General features: G+C 39.5%; 1 long non-coding RNA gene across 2 annotated transcripts in view; it reads right to left on the reverse strand.

Annotated features, from left to right (window-relative positions):
* Positions 1-679: 679 nt before the first annotated feature.
* Positions 680-19790, reverse strand: part of LOC308611540 — a 68657-nt gene continuing 49546 nt past the window's right edge. For both annotated transcript variants that reach the window (XR_014014957.1, XR_014014958.1), the window contains one exon: positions 680-1300. This is a non-coding gene — a long non-coding RNA (uncharacterized lncRNA). The remainder of the gene's footprint in view (positions 1301-19790) is intronic.

Below are 19790 nucleotides of genomic sequence, written 5' to 3' on the forward strand. Positions count from 1 at the left end.
CATCCGCAAATGCAGGGCTGATCTGAACGGCACGAGTATAACACTGCAAGGCTCCCTGAACATCCTGCATCTCCCGTAGGGTGTTTCCCATATCACAGTAGGCATCAGCAAAGGTAGGACTGATTCGAATAGCCTCCTTATAATGCATCAGAGTTTTCTGAAGTTTTCCCTGCTGCTTCAATACACTTGCTAAATTTGAATGGGCATCAGCAAAGTCTGGGCAGAGTTCTAATGCTTTACGATACAAGCGAACTGCCTCTTCACTGTTTCCCTGTTCTCCTTTGATATTGGCTAGGTTATTCAGAGAGTCTGCATGGGTGGGACACAGCCGGAGAGCTGTATGATAACAATCTTCTGCTTCAGCAACACTGCCCTTCTCTTTGAGAGCGTTTCCTAGGTTGCAGTAAGCATCAGGGAAATGTGGTTGCAATTCAATAGCTCGCCTGTAGGTGTCTATTGCCAGATCCATCAGGCCTTGCTCATAGTATACACAAGCCAGGTTGCCATGTACCACTGCATGATTTGGACTCAAGCTTAGGGCACGAAGGTAAGCTGCCACAGCTCTGTCCAAAATCCGTGCCTCTTTGAAGACATTTCCTAAATTGATATAAGCATCCAGAAAATTGGGGTCAAGGGTGAGAGCCTTTTCAAAGTGATGAATTGCAAGCCAAATCTCCCCTTGCGCATTGAAAACACAGCCAAGATTACTCCAAGCTACTGCAAAGTTCGGTTGTGTCTCAATTGTTTTCAAATAACATGCCTTGGCTTCTTCCAAGCCACCCAGGGCTTCGAGCAGGTTCCCAAGGTCACTGCGAACACAGTACAAATCAGGATTTTACTGAAGAGCAGAGACATAAGCTTGTACTGCCCCTTCCATGTCGCCTGCTGCTACCAATGCGGCTGCCAGGTTAATATAACCATCGATGAAATCTGGTTTGTGACGCAATGCATGCTGGTAATGCTCAGTTGCTTCCTGAAACTGCCCTCTTTCCTTGTACACATTCCCCAAATTCGAATAGGCTTCTGCCAGAAGAGGGTTCTGTTTAATTGCCAGAGTACTAAAGTGGGCAGATCTGTTCAGCCTTCGACACTGGAAGTGTATAGATGAAAGTAATAAAAGTACACCAGTATTGCCTGGCTCTTGTCTCCAGAGCTGCATGCAGTGTCTCTCAGCTGTCTCAAAATCTCCTGCCTGATATTCTCGATGTGCCAACTCAGCTAACCCTTGGAAGGAAAGCATACGTTTCGTCGGTTCTGTGCTGTCGGCCACATTGCCCACGTAAGACGCCATCTGGAGCTTCTGGAGAGAGTGAAAAAAAGGGGGTAATTGAGTCCCGCTGCCGCCACTACTGGCAAGAATGTTTCTAGAGGTAGCAAACACGAGCGCAGCAGCCGTACCACTGCTTTGGCAGGATTAAGCAGTGGCAACAGTTACAGGCACTGAACCTTAGGAACTCTGGTTGGCCATCTACCTCTCATGCTCTTGAAATCTTAATTCTTTTTTTTTTATTAGTTTCTGCTTTATAACAAAGTGAATCAGTCATACATATACATCTGTTCCCACATCCCTTCCCTCATGCATCTCCCTCCATCCCACCCCTCCAGACGGTCACAAAGCACCGAGCTGATCTCCCTGTGCTCTGCGGCTGCTTCCCACTATCTATCTACCTTCCGTTTGGTAGTGTATATATGTCCATGCCTCTCTTTCGCTTTGTCACAGCTTACCCTTCCCCCTCCCCATATCCTCAAGTCCATTCTCAAGTAGGTCTGTGTCTTTATTCCCGTTTTGCCCCTAGGTTCTTCATGACATTTTTTTTAAATTCCGTATATATGTGTTAGCATACGGTATTTGTCTTTCTCTTTCTGACTTACTTCACTCTGTATGACAGACTCTAGGTCTATCCACCTCATTACAAATAGCTCAGTTTCGTTTCTTTTTATGGCTGAGTAATATTCCATTGTATATACGTGCCACATCTTCTTTATCCATTCATCCGATGATGGACACTTAGGTTGTTTCCAGCTCCGGGCTATTGTGAATAGAGCTGCAATGAACATTTTGGTACAGGTCTCTTTTTGAATTATGGTTTTCTCAGGGTATATGCCTAGTAGTGGGATTGCTGGGTCATATGGTAGTTCTATTTGTAGTTTTTTAAGGAACCTCCATACTGTTCTCCATAGTGGCTGTACCAATTCACATTCCCACCAGCAGTGCAAGAGTGTTCCCTTTTTTCCACACCCTCTCCAGCATTTATTGTTTCTAGATTTCTTGATGATGGCCATTCTGACTGGTGTGAGATGATATCTCATTGTAGTTTTGATTTGCATTTATCTAATGATTAGTGATGTTGAGCATTCTTTCATGTGTTTGTTGGCAGTCTGTATATCTACTTTGGAGAAATGCCTATTTAAGTCTTCTGCCCATTTTTGGATTGGGTTGTTTGTTTTTTTGATGTTGAGCTGCATGAGCTGTTTATAAATTTTGGAGATTAATCCTTTGTCAGTTGCTTCATTTGCAAATAATTTCTCCCATTCTGAGGGTTGTCTTTTGGTCTTGTTTATGGTTTCCTTTGCTGTGCAAAAGCTTTGAAGTTTCATTAGGTCCCATTTGTTTATCTTTGTTTTTATTTCCATTTCTCTAGGAGGTGGGTCCAAAAGGATCTTGCTGTGATTTATGTCATAGAGTGTTCTGCCTATGTTTTCCTCTAAGAGTTTGATAGTTTCTGGCCTTACATTTAAGTCTTTAATCCATTTTGAGCTTATTTTTGTGTATGGTGCTAGGGAATGATCTAATCTCATACTTTTACATGTCCCTGTCCAGTTTTCCCAGCACCACTTATTGAAGAGGCTGTCTTTTCTCCACTGTACATTCCTGCCTCCTTTATCAAAGATAAGTTGGCCATATATGCGTGGGTTTATCTCTGGGCTTTCTATCCTGATCCACTGATCTGTCTTTCTGTTTTTATGCCAGTACCAGACTGTCTTAATTACTGTAGCTTTGTAGTATAGTCTGAAGTCAGGGAGCCTGATTCCTCCAGCTCCGTTTTTCGTTCTCAAGATTGCTTTGGCTATTCGGGGCCTTTTGTTTTTCCAAACAAATTTTGAAATTTTTTGTTCTAGTTCTGTGAAAAATGCCAGTGGTAGTTTGATAGGGATTGCATTGAATCTGTAGATTGCTTTGGGTAGTAGAGTCATTTTCACAATATTGATTCTTCCAATCCAGGAGCATGGTATATCTCTCCATCTATTTGTATCATCTTTAATTTCTTTCATCAGTGTCTTATAATTTTCTGCATACAGGTCTTTTGTCTCCTTAGGTAGGTTTATTCCTAGATATTTTATTCTTTTTGTTGCAATGGTAAATGGGAGTGTTTTCTTGATTTCATTTTCAGATTTTTCATCATCAGTGTACAGGAATGCCAGAGATTTCTGTACATTAATTTTGTATCCTGCTACTTTACCAAATTCATTGATTAGCTCTAGTAGTTTTTCGGTAGCATCTTTAGGATTCTCTATGTATAGTATCATGTCATCTGCAAACAGTGACAGCTTTACTTCTTCTTTTCCAATTTGGATTCCTTTTATTTCCTTTTCTTCTCTGATTGCTGTGGCTAAAACTTCCAAAACTAGGTTGAATAAGAGTGGTGAGAGTGGGCAGCCTTGTCTTGTTCCTGATCTTAGTGGAAATGGTTTCAGTTTTTCACCATTGAGGACAATGTTGGCTGTGGGTTTGTCATATATGGCCTTTATGATGTTGAGGAAAGTTCCCTCTATGCCTACTTTCTGCAGGGTTTTTATCATAAATGGGTGTTGAATTTTGTCGAAAGCTTTCTCTGCATCTATTGAGATGATCATATGGTTTTTCTCCTTCAACTTGTTAATATGGTGTATCACATTGACTGATTTGCGTATATTGAAGAATCCTTGCATTCCTGGAATAAACCCCACTTGATCATGGTGTATAATCCTTTTAATGTGCTGTTGGATTCTGTTTGCTAGTATTTTGTTGAGGATTTTTGCATCTATCTTCATCAGTGATACTGGCCTGTAGTTTTCTTTCTTTGTGACATCCTTGCCTGGTTTTGGTATCAAGGTGATGGTGGCCTCGTAGAATGAGTTTGGGAGTGTTCCTCCCTCTGCTATATTTTGGAAGAGTTTGAGAAGGATAGGTGTTAGTTCTTCTCTAAATGTTTGATAGAATTCACCTGTGAAGCCATCTGGTCCTGGGCTTTTGTTTGATGGAAGATTTTTAATCACAGTTTCAATTTCAGTGCTTGTGATTGGCCTATTCATATTTTCTATTTCTTCCTGAGTCAGTCTTGGCAGTTTGTGCATTTCTAAGAATTTGTCCATTTCTTCCAGGTTGTCCATTTTATTGGCATAGAGTTGCTTATAGTAATCTCTCATGATCTTTTGTATTTCTGCAGTGTCAGTTGTTACTTCTCCTTTTTCATTTCTAATTCTATTGATTTGAGTCTTCTCCCTTCTTTTCTTGATGAGTCTGGCTAATGGTTTGTCAATTTTGTTTATCTTCTCAAAGAACCAGCTTTTAGTTTGGTTGATCTTTGCTATCGTTTCCTTCATTTCTTTTTCATTTATTTCTGATCTGATCTTTATGATTTCTTTCCTTCTGCTAGCTTTGGGGGTTTTTTGTTCTTCTTTCTCTAATTGCTTTAGGTGCAGGGTCAGGTTGTTTACTCGAAATGCTTCCTGTTTCTTAAGGTGGGATTGTATTGCTATAAACTTCCCCCTTAGAACTGCTTTTGCTGCGTCCCATAGGTTTTGGGTCGTCGTGTCTCCATTGTCATTTGTTTCTAGGTATTTTTTAATTTCCTCTTTGATTTCTTCAGTGATCACTTCGTTATTGAGTAGTGTATTGTTTAGCCTCCATGTGTTTGTATTTTTTACAGATCTTTTCCTGTAATTGATGTCTAGTCTCATAGCATTGTGGTTGCAAAGATACTTGATACAATTTCAATTTTCTTAAATTTACCGAGGCTTGATTTGTGACCCAAGATATGATCTATCCTGGAGAATGTTCCATGAGCACTTGAGAAAAATGTGTATTCTGTTGTTTTTGGATGGAATGTCCTATAAATATCAATTAAGTCCATCTCCTTTAATGTATCATTTAAAGCTTGTGTTTCCTTATTTATTTTCCTTTTGGATGATCTGTCCATTGGTGAAAGTGGGGTGTTAAAGTCCCCTACTATGATTGTGTGACTGTCGATTTCCCCTTTTATGGCTGTTAGTATTTGCCTTATGTATTGAGGTGCTCCTATGTTGGGTGCATAAATATTTACAATTGTTATATCTTCTTCTTGGATTGATCCCTTTATCGTTATGTAGTGTCCTTCTTTTTCTCTTCTAATAGTCTTTATTTTAAAGTCTATTTTGTCTGATATAAGAATTGCTACTCCAGCTTTCTTTTGATTTCCATTTGCATGGAATATCTTTTTTCCATCCCCTTACTTTCAATCTGTATGTGTCTCTAGGTCTGAAGTGGGTCTCTTGTAGACAGCATATATATGGGTCTTGTTTTTGTATCCATTCAGACACTCTGTGTCTTTTGGTGGGAGCATTTAGTCCATTTACATTTAAGGTAATTATTGATATGTATGTTCCTATTCCCATTTCCTTAATTGCTTTGGGTTCGTTATTGTAGGTATATTCCTTCTGTTGTGTTTCTTGCCTAGAGAAGTTCCTTTAGCATTTGTTGTAAAGCTGGTTTGGTGGTGCTGAAGTCTCTCAGCTTTTGCTTGTCTGTAAAGGTTTTAATTTCTCCATCAAATCTGAATGAGATCCTTGCTGGGTAGAGTAATCTTGGTTGCAGGTTCCTCTCCTTCATCACTTTAATTATGTCCTGCCACTCCCTTCTGGCTTGTAGAGTTTCTGCTGAGAGATCAGCGGTTAACCTGATGGGGATTCCCTTGTGTGTTACTTGTTGTTTTTCCCTTGCTGCTTTTAATATGATTTCTTTGTGTTTAAATTTTGACAGTTTGATTAATATGTGTCTTGGTGTATTTCTCCTTGGATTTATTCTGTATGGGACTCTCTGTGCCTCCTGGACTTGATTAACTATTTCTTTTCCCATATTGGGGAAGTTTTCAACTATAATCTCTTCAAATATTTTCTCAGTCCCTTTCTTTTTCTCCTCTTCTGCTGGAACCCCTATAATTTGAATGTTGGTGTGTTTAATGTTGTCCCAGAGGTCTCTGAGACTGTCCTCTGTTCTTTTCATTCTTTTTTCTTTATTTTGCTCTGCATCAGTTATTTCCACTATTTTATCTTCCACCTCACTTATCCGTTCTTCTGCCTCAGTTATTCTGCTATTGATCCCATCTAGAGTATTTTTCATTTCATTTATTGTGTTTTTAATTGATGCTTGATTCATCTTTAGTTCTTCTAGTTCCTTGTTAACTTGTTTCTTGCATTTTGTCTATTCTATTTCCAAGATTATGGATCTTGGAAATAGAATCTTGGATCAGCTTTACTATCATTATTCTGAATTCTTTTTCAGGTAGACTGCCTATTACCTCTTCATTTGTTAGGTCTGGTAGGTGTTTATCTTGCTCCTTCACCTGCTGTTTTTCTGTCTTCTCATTTTGCTTATGTTACTGTGTTTGGGGTCTCCTTTTTGCAGGCTGCAGATTCGTAGTTCCCGTTGTTTTTGGTGTCTGACCCCAGTGGCTAAGGTTGTTTCAGTAGGTTGTGTAGGCTTCCTGGTGGGGGGGGACTAATGCCTGTGCTCTGGTGGTTGAGGCTCGATCTTGTCTTTCTGGTGGACAGGTCCACGTCTGGTGGTGTGTTTTGGGGTGCCTATGGCCTTATTATGTTTTTAGGTAGCCTCTCTGCTAATGGGTGGGGTTGTGTTCCTGCCTTGCTAGTTGCTTGGCATAGGGTGACCCACACTGTAGTTTGCTGGTCGTTGACTGAAGCTGGGTGCTGGTGTTGGGATGGAGATCTCTGGGAGATTTTCACTGCTTGATATTATGTGGAGCTGGGAGGTCTCTTGTGGACCCGTGTCCTGAAGTTGGCTCTCCCACTTCAGAGGCACAGCGCTGGCTCCTGGCTGCAGCACCAAGAGCCTTTCATCCACCCGGCTCAGAATAACAGGGAGAAAAAGTAGAAAGAAAGAATTAGTAGAAGAAAGAAAGAGAGAGGGAAAGAAAGGAAGAAGGGAAGAAAGGAAGGAAGGAAGAAAGAAAGAAAGGAGGGCGGGAGGGAGGAATGATGGAAAGAAAGAAGGAAAGAAAGGAGGGAGGGAGGGAGGAAGGAAAGAAAAAGAAAGTGGAAAGAAGAAGGGTGGGAGGGAGGAAAGAAAAAGAAAGAAGGAAAGGAGGTGCGGAAGGAGGGAGGGAGGAAGGGAAGGTAGGAAAAAAGAAAGAGCAGGTAAAGTAAAATAGAATAAAGTATGGAATATAGTAGCATTATTAAAATTAGAAAGTAATTATTGGAAAAAAAACCCAAAAAAACAAAAAAACGGACCGATAGAACCCTGGGACATATGGTGGAAGCAAAGCTATACAGAGAGAATCTTACACAGAAGAATACACATACACATTCACAAAAAGAGAGCAGGGGGGGAAATCAAAAATCTTGCTCTCCAAGTCCACCTCCTCAATTTGGGATAATTCGTTGTAAAAAGAGGAAAAGGGCGAGAAGTCTGAAATCTTGCTCTCTAAGTCCACCTCCTTAATTTGGAATAATTCGTTGTAAAAAGAGGAAAAGGGGGGAAAGTCTTAATTCTTGTCCTCAAAGTCCACTTCCTCAATTTGGGATGATTCGCTGTCCATTCATGCACTCCACAGACGCAGGGCACATCAAATGGACCGTGGAGCTTTAATCCGCTGCCTCCGAGGCTGCACAGAGAGATTTCCCTGTCTCTGCTCTCACAGCTCCCGGGTCTCAGCCTTGGACCTGGCCCCACCTCTGCGCGTAGGTCGCCGGAGGGCGTCCGTTCTTCGCTCAGACAGGACGGGTTTAAAGGAGCCGCTGATTCGGGGGCTCTGGCTCACTCAGGCAGAGGTGAGGGAGGGGCGCGCAGTGTGGGGCGGGCCTGCGGCGGCAGAGGCCGGCGTGACGTTGCAGCAGCCCGTGGCGCTCCGTGCGCTTTCCCGGGAAAGCCGTCCCCGGGTCTCGGGACCCCGGCAGTGGCGGGGTGCACAGGCCCCCCGGAAGGCGGGGCGGACAGTGACCCGCGCTCGCACACAGGCCCCGCGGCGGCGGCGGGCCGCGGCGGCGGGCCGCGGCGGCGGCGGCGGCCGACGCCTGTGTCCGAGGTCCGCGCCTTACCCGCGGCTCGCGCCTGACTCCGGCGCTTCCCCAAGCAGCCCTCTTAATGCCCTCTCCTCGCGCACCAGGAAACAAAAGGGAAAAAAGTCTCTTGCCTCTTCAGCAGCTCCAGACCCTTTCCCCGGACTCCCTCCGGGCTAGCCGTGGTGCACTAACCCCTTCAGGCTCTCTTCCTGCCGCCAGCCCCAGTCCTCTCCCTGCGCTCCGACTCGAAATCTTAATTCTTAACCCTGCCCTCTTCCACCATTTTTCTCCTAATCAGGGAATAAAAATTACCTATCCATTTGCCTTAGAAGAAATCAAAAGTCAGTAGTCCAAACACTTTTTAAAATATTGTTTTCTGTCCAGTTGGAAATGAAATACATGATTGACTTTTCTTCATCATTCATATAGTCAACGTGGAAAACATTACGGCCATGAATTTCAATACAGTAAGATGAGAAAATTTTAAATTGGCCTTCCCAAACCACTAATAAGTAACCGATGTTGTATATAATGCTAAAATCTTAGAGACTGAGTTTGATATTTTAAAAGTTCTGAAAACATTAGCTAATTTCTCCTCATCAAATTTCTCATGACTCAAACCTGAGTATTACTTTTTAAAAGATAAATTTATTTATTTTTATTTATTTATTTTTATTTTGGCTGCATTGGGTCTTCAGTGCTGCGTGCAGGCTTTCTCTAGTTGTGGCGAGCGGGGGCTACTCTTTGTTGTGGTGCCGGGGCTTCTCATCACAGTAGCTTCTATTGTTGTTCCACAACTCTATGGGTTCCTTTTTAGGTCCTACGAAGAACCCTAGAAATTAGTTCATGTAATTATATGTTTTTGCAAAATTGCCAAAAGTGAGATATTTTAACTTCCATCAGGTAAGACAAGCGTCTATTTCTTTGCCAATTTTTCTTCTATCATAGTCCGCTATGTTGGATCATATTGGATTGGTCACAGGCTTTTTTGAAATCCGGCTAAGGAGATGTTTTAAGTGAGGCTATTATGTGATTTTCAGACACCACCATATGTAATTGACTATATAATATCCCATTACAGGAATAACTTCCAGTACTCTTACTGACTACTCTACTGACTTAACTAGCACAAGACACAGAAGCGTAAGGACAAAAACCACCTTACAATATAGCCATGTCTTGCACTTCACAGCTCTCAAAGCATGTGCATTTGAAGAAGAAAAAAAGAACTGAAAAGTATAAAACCAGAAGTTATTCTGCGGAAAATTATTTCAATCATCAGGCATGTGAAAGATAAGTCAAAGATTCAGGTTTCTTCAATGCTTAGTCAAAACGGAAATTTCCTTCTGTCAAGAATATACTCCAGGGCTTCCCTGGTGGTGCAGTGGTTGAGAGTCTGCCTGCCAATGCAGGGGACACGGGTTCGTGCCCTGGTCCAGGAAGATCCCAAATGCCACATAGTGGCTAGGCCCGTGAGCCATGGCCACTGATCCTGCATGTCCGGAGCCTGTGCCCCGCAATGGGGAGAGGCCACAACAGTGAGAGGCCAGCATACTGCAAAAAAAAAACAGAACAAACAAACAAAAAAAAACACCAATATACTCCAGGGGCTTCCCGGATGGCACAGTGGTTAGGAAGCCACCTGCCAATGCAGGGGACACGGGTTTGAGCCCTGGTCCGGGAAGATCCCACATGCCACGGAGCAACTAAGACCGTGTGCCACAACTATGGAGCCTGCTCTCTAGAGCCCGTGAGCCACAACTACTAAGACTATGAGCCACAACTACTGAAGCTTGCATGCCTAGAGCCCGTGCTCTGCAACAAGAGAAGCCACCGCAATAAGAAGCCTGCACACCACAACAAAGAGTATCCCCCAGTCGCTGCAACTAGAGAAAGACTGCGCACAGCAACGAAGACACAACACAGTCAAAAATAAATAAATAAATAAATAAATAAAAGAATATACCCCATCAATAATGTGTGTAATGGAATGGTGTGAATGAGTATTTTATCAGAATTCCTGTAATGCACAATCCTATAGCAGTACTGAAATCAGTAATGCATTTATAATAGTAAATATTTATGAGGAAGTAATCCATAGAGGTTTTCTCAAAGTTAACAATGAAAATTGATGTGACATTATCAATAATAAATTGTGACGCTGAAATAAACTTTTCTAAACTATTAAGAACTAAAAGCAAACTCTAATCAACCATGTTAAAAGAAATCTATGTCTATAAACTACAAAGTTTATTTCTCAAAATTTTATTTCTAAAACACATAAACTGTCATATGAGGAGGCAGTTAAAGAATATATAGCTACAAGAGTTGGGAAAAAGTCTTATAGAGACACATCTGGCAGTAGTTAATTTTCAAATGTCATTTTTCTAGATTTTGTGACACCTATAGTATTGATATTTGAAAGCATTTAAAAAATTGTAATTTGAAGATTTGCTATTTCCAGGTAGAGTAAAATATTTTGAAGCAAAACAACATTTCCACTGAGAAAAATTAAAAAAGCCAAATAAAATAGTCAGCATTCAATCAAAAAGTTCTAGACATACCAAGAGATAGAATCATATGACTAAAATTCTAAGAAAGGAACAGATAATACAACAATATTTATATAAGATATTGTGTATCTTTATCAGGAAAAGTCTTTATCAAGAAAAGACTTTAAAATCATCAGAATTAATATTATATTTTATTTATTTGTATATTTTATTTATATATTTATATAAAGGACTTAAAGATAAAGCCCTAGTTAAGGCAGTGACAAAAGCAGTAGCAGTGGGAGTGAAAAGAAATGGTTATATTCAAGGATATTTTGTCAGTAAAAGTCCAAGATCAAATGTCTGACTGCATACATGGGATGGATAGACGGAGTGGGAAAAATCAAAGTTAACTATAGAGGTTCTAGTGAAGATGGGGTTGCCATCACCCAACCCAAGGGGTTGCGATCATCCCCAAGGTCTAGGAGACTCAAGGGAAGGTTGTGGTCGAGGAAAAGTGAATTGCTGGGAAAATAAGACTCCCAGTCTCTCCATCTCCTTATACTAGTTTTTTTTTTAACATCTTTATTGGAGTATAATTGCTTTACAATGGTGTGTTAGTTTCTGCTTTATAACAAAGTAAATCAGTTATACATATACATATGTCCCCATATCTCTTCCCTCTTGCATCTCCCTCCCTTCCACCCTCCCTATCTCACCCCTCTAGGTGGTCACAAAGCACCCAGCTGATCTCCCTGTGCTCTGCGGCTGCTTCCCACTAGCTATCTATTCCTTATACCAGTTTTGTTTTTCTGCTCATATACGTAGCAGCATTTCATTCAAGGGGAAGGTCATTGATCTGACTGGTCAAATTAAAAACCATAGTTCAAGGCACATTTACAGTGGTTAGTTCCTCCACAATTTAGAAAGTAACGTTCACAATTTCCCTCTTCCTACACCGCAGAACACATTGGCCATTCCTCCAAAGTCTCCACTCCATAGAGTGGACCAGAGATGACATTAGCCCAGAACTGAGAGCTTGGCATGAGATGGTGTCAACCCCACCTAGAGCTCTGGCATAAGTTATGACCCAACCCAGTTCTACAGAGAGCTCTGCATGGAATCTTGTCTCAGCCATAATAATGTGATTCTGTTTTTCATTTGGTTGTCTTCTTTGCTTAACTTTCCCTGGCCACTCTGACAAACAAAATTTCAGGCAATCCTGGGCCACTCACTAACTTTATTCCATCTAATGTTATCAAGATTCCCAAGAAAATTACTAACAATAAAGGGGGAAATTTGGAACATGGTGAGTTTTAGGTGCCTGAAATATACAGGTAACTGAATCCAGTTAAGTAGCAAATTATTTGGATCTCAAATATGCCCGTAGAAGAGCAGACTAAGCTCAATTTAATGTACTCTTACTGGAGACACATGTAAATTCTGGGTCAATTTTGAAAAAGTTAAAAGCACATAGCTGAGATTAAAAGAAAGAAAGGAACACCTGCATGTTTCAGAAAGTAACAGAGAAATGAAATCCAGAGAAATAAGAGCAGACTGATGTCTATGGGTTCCGTTCCTTAGTATAGGCCTTATGTAAATAGGGGCTGGAGCTAGAAATCTAACATTACCTTGAGGCCAGGAATTTAGACCCAGGATGGAACAATATTGAGAAGTTAGTACAGATATCCTACAGAAATTTCATGAGGAACTGCTTAGTCCATTAAGAGGGCCAAGGGAGGTGGTGAGGAAGATTGGTATCTCTTGAAAACCTTCAGGTACAGAAAACATCAACACCTCTGAAAAGTAGGCCTTCCCAGAGTTGTGATGGCCAGGTTGTCACTAACCTGTAAGGCCCTGTAGGAATCAGAAAATGCAAGGAGAGTAATTCAAAGAAAAACAGATGCAGGATGGGTGTGGCAATAAATCCTAGGACCCTATCAGAAACAAAATTAAAACCACTCTAGAGGGAAATTTTAACAAACCAGGGCAGAGAGTATCCTAACCAGAATAGAATAATAATTCTGAGGAAGTTACTTTACTTATTTAAGTAATATTCAATGCATTTCCATGGCTAGGCCCTTTTGAAGAATTCTAAAACCTATACAAACAATTCATTTACATCTTATATATCCCACCATCCAGAGCAAAATTCACTTAAGAACTGTACTGGTGGAAATTGGGCAGCACTATGGAGAAAATAAAATGTGTTTACCATCAAAAAACATGAAGGTAAGAAAGCTAATGTCTAATTTTTTTAATTATCCTGTGGTTTCTTGAAATCTTTTGAAACCCAAAATAGAGACACCTAGGAGGAAATGAAGATTTAAATATTTAGAGATTTATCAACTCATCTATAAAAGCTTTATTAATCTCTTCTTTTAATAACATTCCTGAGAGGTATAAATGTGTCCAGTGATAGGGTTGAATAAGCCTGAGAGAATTTCAATTGTTTACTATTCTTGGTCAGCTCTTAAGACCTTTCAGGAGCATCTTGATTTTCATGGCCTCATCCAACAAAAGCAGGATATTTTACAGAAAGTCCTGGGCCACTTTTTGGCTTGCTTTTGTGTTTATGTTTTTGGTTTTTTCACATCGGGTGGTACATTAGGCTACCTATTGCATACTCCCTCATTCATGCATGCATTCATTCCAACAATATTTACTGAGTTGAGACATTTAATTAACACTCAATAAATGATGTTTAGATGAATGAATGCGCTTTCTATCAAAGTAAGTGTTAAGTACTGAGAAAAATTACAGAATGTATGATCCCAGCCCCACAAAAAGCTTATAACTGTGTTGAGGATATAAAAGATGCTGATGAAATAACTAATATATCATATTGGACAGTTTCTAAGTTCAAAAATGAGTTTTTATAAATAATCAGAGCCTAAGGAGGACAAAGAAGGGACAGTTCATTATGGGTTGAATCCATCAATAAATGTACATTTCAGATGAGATTTGAGATTGACCTCAAAGAAGAGGACTTAGATATATGAACAGAGAACAAAAAAGGCATGGTGATAGCATGTGCATAGATAGAGTGGTCAATATTTATGTTCTTCATTAAAGATAGTTAGAGATAACCCAAATGTAACTGTTTCCATGGGTCCATTCTCAGTATCCAAAGAAAACGGCAAATCCTATCTTAGTAAAACTAATGAAAAACACAGTCTTTAACAAAGAGATTGTGGAGGAAAGGGGGAGAGAAAGGCTTGCATCCCACACCACACAACAAAACTTATTGAATTATTTGTTTAATTTTCTCCCTCTGAAAATTTCCTCTCCCTCTCTCTGTACGTCTCTCTTCTCCCACATCTGGCCACACTCTACCAGCCATCTTTCCAGATCTTTCCAGAACTCTCCATCCTAGTTTCATTAGGCCACAATTTAAACATCTCACAGGTCTCCAGGATGCATCCACATCACTTCTTCCACAAAGACAAACAAAGGACACTTCTCAGGATCACGTTTCTTTGAAGGAAGAGGTCATGAGGGTGATTATAAATAATATAAGGTGGAGAGCAGTGACTTAAAATACCATTTTTCAGCTTAGAATGTGAATACAGGGAACTTTGGGAAACTAGAAAATCTAGAAAGGATTCACTGATAATTATTTATGTTCAATGAATAAAATAAGATGTAATAATACGGCTAAACTCGGACAGATTCACTTTTTCAAAAGTTGCTTTCACACACCTTCACTATTGGGATGTTTGATAAACACACCTTTCCTTCTTTACTTTCTTCTTTCTTTGCAGATACTGGCACCAAACTTTCAAACAATAAGAACCTTCCCATAAGTCCCTTGCCAGGCAAGAATAAGGTATAACAATCCAAACAAATTTTTGAAGAAGATAACTGGTTGAAAGCACAGGAAAAGAGCTGGGTTTCTCTTATTCAACAGTCACATAATGAGTAATGTGCGAATTGGTTTAAAAAGTCTCTCTGCATCAGGGGCTAAGGTTAAGATTAGAACTTCTGAGGCCAGAAGAGCAAAACGACTACAACAATCCACATATTTTCAAGAGCTGCCCTTTGGATGTGAGGGATTGATTTTTCCCACTATTTTTTCAGCAACCCAACTGGTGTCTTTATTAAATGACATAAGAGAATACAGTGTGGCCAAGAAGGCTTAGATTTCCTTAGCCCCAAGACAGATATTCTCCAGTGACTGTCCACTCACATGAAAAAGAGAGATTTACAAGAGGAAACTGGATACAACTGAGTGTACTTTAATTTTACCTGAATTATTTATTTTGTTTACAATTCTCCGCTGAAGTGCCTACATTAATATATTTTTAAGAACATTTCCTTAAGTTGAAGTATTCATTCAGTATGTTCATTTACTATAATTTAGAAAAGCCAAATGATTTAGGCAAATTCATTTCTATATTGCCACAGCAGTGTATTGTGAACTAAATGACACCTGGCAGTTCTTTACTCAGATACTAACTCAATTAGAAGGCAGAACAAGGATACCTACCAATTCAGGGAGGGAAAGGTCACTTAGCCTCTGTAGCTGTCTTAGGTCTCTTATCATCACAGTAACAAATTGAAGACTAAAGACCATATGATCATCTCAATAGATGAAGAAAAAGCTTTTGAAAAAAATTCAATATCCATTCATGGTAAAAACTCTCCAGAAAGTGGGCATAGACGGAACATACCTCAACATAATAAAGGCCATATATGACAAGCTCATAGCTAACATACTCAATGGTGAAAAGCTGAAAGCATTTCCCCTAAGATCAGGAACAAGACAAGGATGCCCACTCTCACCACTTTTATTGAAGGTAGTTTTGGAAGTCCTAGCCACAGCAATCAGACAAGAAAAGTAAAAAAATAAAAGGACTCCAAAATGGAAAGGAAAAAATAAAACTGTCACTGTTTGCAGATGGCAGGATACATAGAAAATCTGAAAGACACTATCAAAAAATTATCAGAGCTCAAAAATGAACTTGGTAAATTTGCAGCATACAAAATTTATATATAGAAATCTATTGTATTTCTATACACTAACAGTGAACTATCAGAAAGAGAAATTAAGGAAACAATCCCATTTACAATCACGTAAAAAAGAATAAAATACAGAAGAATAAATCTGCCTAAGGAGGTAAAAGACCTGTACCCAGGGAACTATACGACACTGATACAAGAAATTAAAGATGACACAAACAGCTGGAAAGATATACCATGGTCACGGATTGGAAGAATTAATATTGTTAAAATGACCATCATACCCAAGGAAATCTACGGATTCAATGCAGTCTGTATCAACATATCAAGGGCATTTTCCACAGACCTAGAACAAATAATTTTAAACTTTGTATGGAAACACAAAAGATCCTGAATAGTTAAAACAGTCTTGAGAAAGAAGAACACAACTGGAGGAATCATGCTCCCTGGCTTCAGACTGTGCTACAAACCTACAGTAATCAAAAGAGTATGGTACTGGCACAAAAACATCGATCACTGGAACAGAATAGAGAGCCCAGAAAGAAACCCATGCACTCATGGTCAATGAATCTATGACAAAGGAGGCAAGAATATGCAATGGAGAAATGTCTGGGCTTCCTTAGGGATGGTTTCATCAATTAATTTGTTTTCTTAAATGGACCATACTTTTCCATGTCTTTGTATACCTTGTGATTTTTTTGGTTGAAAATTTGTCTTTCAAATATTATAATGTGGTATCTATGGAAATCAGATTCTCCCACTTTCCCAGGGTTTCCTGGGCTTTTGATTGTTCAAGGCTGTAGTAGTCTGTTTAGGGACCTTTCCAAACTATTTTTGCAATGACTGTTTTCCTTATCGTATGTACGCACTGAAGTCTCTGTTCCTTTAGTTCATGTTTAGCTAATGTTTTGACAGAGATTTCCTTGAATTCCTGCACCTAAAACAAACAAAAGTAAATATACACAAGCACATCCACATGCACACTCAAAACCACACACCTCTGCCCATTGTGCAGATTGCTGGATCACTCCTTCAACATTTAGCTGACCTGCATTGAGTTCAGGGCTCAGCCCATGGTCAAAGCTTAGAGACTCCTCTGGTGTTTTCAGAACATGCATCTTATCTTGAGTATGCATGTGGCTTTCTTAGTTTCTCCGGACACATGTGTACTTTTTGTAGGTTCTAATTTCCCAAAGAATCTCCACCAACTTTGGCTCCTGCATCTTCTGTGGTCTACTGTATTTCAATGCACAGTCTTCTGCCCCAGCCATCTGTGCTTTGTTAGCTCACCTTGCACTTTTTTTGAGCAATGACCGCTGCTTTTCCAGACTGTGTTCCAAGTTAGCTAAGGCAGAGATAAGCATCTTGTGTCAGTCCTTCAGGTAGCTCCCAGACAGGTTAGAACAGATACACATAATAATCTGACAGTACGGTCTCTTCTGCTCCCTCCTGAAGCAGGATTGAGGGTCCCATACTAGGAATGGTCTGCTGCTACTTTAAGACTATCACTGCATTAAGACTCCACCACTTTAAGAACATCACTACACTAACAGTGGATGGGGCAAGGGCAAGTAAAAATGCCACAAAGCTTTCCTGCCATTTTCAAATTGCCTCTTCCCTGGTTCAGTATGTGTTTGGTTGCTATAAATCTTTGGCTGATTTCAGGACTAAGAGAAACCAAAAGAAACCCACAGTAAGAAACAGTACAATCAAACTCTCAGAAGCCAAAAGACAGAAAGAATCTTTTCTCCCAAAAGAGAAAGAAAAAAGAAATTTGTTACAAAGCAGGGATCCTCAAAAAGATTAGAGCTAATTTCCTATATGAAACCACGGAAGCAAGAGGCCAGACATATTTAAAGTGCTGAAAGAAAAACATTGTCCACCAAGAATTCTATATTTGGCCAAACTGGTTTCAAAACTTAGGGAGAAATTAACGCATTCCCAGATGAACAAAGGTTGAGGGCGTTTGTTTTACAACTTCCTACCACTGCCCTAGGAGAAATGCTAAATTGAACCTTCAGGTTGAAATGAAAGGACACTAGACAGCAACTCGAAGGTGTAGAAAGAAATAGAAATCTCCAGTAAAGATAAATACATGGGCAAATACTAAAGTCAGTATTGTGTTATTGGCTTGTAACTCTACTTTTTATTTCTTACATGATTGAAAAAACAAATGCATAAAATAATCATAAATTCATGTTATTGGGCTCACAAAGTATAAAGGTGCAATTTGTGACAACAATAATGTAAAGAGGAGGAATGGAACTGTAGAGGAACAGAGTTTCTGTGTGCTACTGAAGTTGGTTTCAATTGAAATTATATTGTTTTAACTTTAGAATGGTAAATGTAATCTTCTTGAGAACCACAAAGAAAATATCAATAGACTATATGCAAAAAGAAATGAAAAGGGAATCAAGGGTTCACCACAAGAAAATCGGCTAAGCACAGAAGTCAGTAATGGAGTAAATGAGGGGCAAAAAATGCATAAGACATACAGAAAACAAGCAGGAAACAGACAGAATTAAGTTCTTCCTCATCAGTAATTTTTGAAAAAGTAAGTGGATTAAGCTCTCCAATAAAAAGATAAGCATTGGCAGAATGGACTTTAAAAACAACCATAATCCAAGTATATGCTGTCCGCAAAAAACTCACTTGATTGCAAAAGACACAAGTTGCTTGAAAGCTAAAGCATAGCATAAAATATCCCAAGCAAATAGTAACAAAAAAGAAAGAGAGAGAGAAAAAGAAAGGAAGGAAGGAAGGAAGGAAGGAAGGAAGGAAGGAAGGAAGGAAGGAAGGAAGGAAGGAAGATAGATCTGGGATGGCTATGTTAATATCACACAAAAAAAACTTTAAATCAAAAACTATCACAAGAGGAAAAGGAGGCCACTATAAGTTGATAGCAAGTTCAATCTATCAAGAAGATATAACAACTATAAACATATATGTACCAAACAACCCCCAAATATGGAAAGCAAACATTGACAGAATTGAAGGAAGAAATAGATAGTTCTAAAATAATAGTTGGAGATCAATACCTTGCTTTCAATAATGGATAACACATCTAGACAGAAGATCAGTAGAGAGGTAGGGGGACTGAATAACACATTTAACCAACTAAACCTAACAGCCATATATAGATCACTCCACTCAACAACAGCAGAATACACATTTTTCTCAAGTACACATGGAACATTCTCCAGGAGAGACCATATGTTAGGCCACAATACAAGTACCAATACATTTTTAAGAAATTGAAATCATACAAAGTATCTTGTTTAACCACAGTGAAATGAAGGTAGAAATCAATAACAGAACCATTGATAGCCATTTCCCAACATGCCTGCCACACATGATATAAAGCAATGAAGGGAAAACCATAATTTACCATTTAGAAAAGTGGGAAAGAGGACATACCATTGACACAGAGTGTGTGTTGTTTCCCGTTGTCAGGGATAGAAATAAATTAGCATCATTTATTCATTAGTGTGTTAATTTCTTGGTCAATCATTGGGCAGCCAGTGTTTCTGCCACATGGGAAGATTACCTATACTCAGTGTTGAGTGGAGCCAACCTTGAAAGGGACATTTTAAAGGATTATACTGTGATGGGCTTCGCAGTACCCTTCCTCGTATGCCAGTATTTAGGCTGGGGTATTTCCATGGAGTGTGTACAATCGTAGGCCCCAGTTCACCAGAATTTAGTTTGACTCGTTTTGTTAATACATTCCCTCAGTACTTTGTCTTTTGTATCCTTTTGCATTTACTTCATTCTTTATTATCACTGCAAAACAACTTTGTTTCCTGTTCAGATGCCAAAAAGTGGATATCAATACCTCCTGAGTTTTACACATCACAGATCAGTTTTGGATATCAGGGACAGAGACAACAGCTATTTCCAATGAGTTTGAGACATACTTTGAACATGTGATTAACATGTTGAGTGTTGAAATGTGTGTCGAGCTCATTATACTTGCTCTAAAAGGTTTCAAACTGCAAAGATTTAAAAATCTTTATCTTTGAATAGTTTTCCTGTGCTGTCCCTTTGTGTCAGACTGTTAATGTGCAGTCTGGCACC

Source organism: Mesoplodon bidens, assembly GCF_964165515.1.
Source record: "Mesoplodon bidens genome assembly, contig: HAP1_SCAFFOLD_231, whole genome shotgun sequence".
NCBI lineage: Eukaryota > Metazoa > Chordata > Mammalia > Artiodactyla > Ziphiidae > Mesoplodon > Mesoplodon bidens.